Genomic DNA, 2,841 nt, shown 5'->3' with positions numbered 1-2,841 from the left:
ACACAAACACACTGTTTTGGATGATCAGTCTCAGGCATACACACACTTGAAGATTTGTCCCTCTGGTCTAGCCTAACTCAGCAAATGTGACTGGCACAGGCTGACTTACAAAACTTCACTGGGAGTCAAACCAAACCCCAGGGAGAGAAGACCTCTTAAATTCAGACTCTCTCTCTCTCTCTCTCTCTCTCTCTCCCTCTGGCCTCCCCTTTTCTTTCTGTCTGCCTGTCTTCCTTATTTTCATTCATGCCCCACTCACTAATCTCTCACTAAACCCGCCCGAGTGCCTGTTGCTCTCCTCTGTAACTCTTTCACACATGATCTCACGCCTTTTTCCTTCTGTGCCGTGCTTCCTTTTCCTATCTCACTCTCTGTCTACTCTCATTTTTCTGTCTCTCATTCCCTCCCTCTGCCTTGCTCTAGTCTTGTAATTAAACGTCCGTTTCCAGTGGTTTACTGTGATGACGTGTGTTTGCGCCTTCAGCAAACTAATGACTGCATTGGTGTTTCTGCGTGGAGTGTTTCACTTCCCTAACCTGTTTTCAAGCCCAGACTGTCAGCTCACTTACTTCCAGGTGTGGCCCATGTGGCCACCTGTTTCCCTCCCAGTGTATTTTCCTGACACTAACACCAACATCAATAGGATTTAAAGAGAACTGCAGGACTTCAGGGCAGAGGAGGAAAGGAAGCTAGAGAAGGTGCTCAGGGTGGGCATTTAAGAATAATGTGCATTGACCTTTCAATATAGTGCAGAAACAAAAGGTTTTAAGATGTAAATTACAATAATGTACACCTCAGTGCACAAATGTGCACAGTGCTGCTTGCCCAGTGCTTTGTGTAGCGGTGTTATTTGGAAGCAACTTTAACTTTAATTCAGTCTGTGTCTCTGTTTTTGTTCCAGGAAAATGATGGCTCCCATTTGGACATTTTATCACAATAAAAAGGCTGTTTAGCCTTTATTCCATAAATGTATATTTGCCAGAAAGAGAATATTACACTTACATGGATTTCAGGCATAAGAGAGCAAGCACAGTCACTGACCTCAATTTTCTACAAGTATCGCTCAACCTCTCAGGTCAGACCATGTTGTGCCAGTGACACATAAGCTGCTATTTAAACAATCACCTCGCAACCAGCATGGCCATATTTCTGAATGGTGTGACCATGACTATGCAAAAAGACACCGGTGTATTGGTGTCACACTGATAGTGTGTACCGACCTCAAACAGGAACAGAAACATGGAGAAATGCCAGAGTTGAAAATCTATCTGTTTTTTTCTCTTTTTTTTTTTCTCCTGAAAACACCCTACCCCCACTCTCAGTTTACACTAAATGTGTCACATGGCATAAATGGTAAGCAAGCAAGTTTTTTAATGTAGCCCATTTCAGATATGAAATAATTCCAAGTGCTTTATGAAGTATGGTTAAACAGAAAACATGTAAAATAACATGTAAAATAAAAATGAACCGCTAAAACAAAACAAATAAAAGCATAAGAGACGTGAAATAAGATTTTACAAAAAGTAAAAGTGCAGTGTGCATTTGCTGCCATTTCCTTGGGTGTTGTAGTTGTAGGCCACAGAAAACAAACACCTTTACAGCCTACTTTTGAAAGCAGATCGAGAAGTGGAGCATCTAATAACTTCTGGGATTTGGTTCCACAGCCAGTGTAATGATCTAAGCATGAGCTGTAAAATGTTTCATTCTCTAAGAAGGCTGGAAGCAGTGTTATACATTTCCATGTGATTCTCAGTTTCAGCTGAATACACTTCTTTCCGCTTTCTAGAGAAACATTTTCTGGATAGTCCCTGACCACAGCTGACTTTTGGAGCCGCAGCACTGAGTTGTCACTCTGCTTGCTGATATGACTCATTCAACAGCAAACACTTGATCCATTTCCCCCTTGTGAGAGAATGATCCTGCTTGTACAAACACCGAAATGTGATTGTAAAGTAAATAAGAGGGCAACTACAGCTGCCGTTCTCTGTGGCGGAAAAAGTAGAGGCAAAGTTTGCTTGGCCTGCATCGTTGTTTTCTCTGGTTCATTTAGGTTCACACTCACCACCTGCAAGAGAACCAGGGCCTGAGAGCCACTTGTGAACTCACAGGGATTAACACGTAGATTGGACAGTGTTGGTGACTTATGGATTCAAGTCCATGATGGATTTACTTTCATTTTCCAGATAGAAAGAGAAACTGATTTATTTGATGGGAAGAGATAGAATGTCATCGGTCATAGTCAAATCACTGCTAAAGATTTTGTTTTCATGTGAGGGGAAGCATAAACTGTCAAACAGGCATATGGTATGACAGGTAGGAAGAGCTATATTTTATTATTCATGTTGATAGAGACTAGTCAGAACATGCAGAGAAAAACATCACATTTTAAAAAATGTTTTCATAATTGCCTTTGCATACTTGGCTAATCACACTAAATTCTTAGTCAAACTATTGGCAATAGTCACATTATTGTGCACATGTCAAAATCAAACTACATACATCTGAAACTGAAAACATTTCTGGAGAAGTCCCTGTGACAAACAGCCACGACAAATCAAATCAAACTGTACAATCCATGGTTTCATAAAAGCACATTAAAGGCTCAATCCCTCCTGGATACTCCAGCACTGTTACAGTCTGTGTTGTCAATCTGTGATGCTCCATGTATTCCACAACTTGAAAATCTACTCACTTTGCTGGCCGTGCCTAAACCAGCTTCATCTGCTGCTGCATGAGTTCACTTGTTGCAGCTGTGGGTTTTACACACAGGCAGACAGAGCAATAATGCAAGCAAAAAAAAGTGAGAAAATGTGATTGTCATCCACCTTTGTTTTGTTGCAT

The sequence above is a fragment of the Myripristis murdjan genome, chromosome 10, assembly GCF_902150065.1.
Source record: "Myripristis murdjan chromosome 10, fMyrMur1.1, whole genome shotgun sequence".
Taxonomy (NCBI): Eukaryota; Metazoa; Chordata; class Actinopteri; order Holocentriformes; family Holocentridae; genus Myripristis; species Myripristis murdjan.
This window is presented reverse-complemented; position numbering follows the sequence as displayed.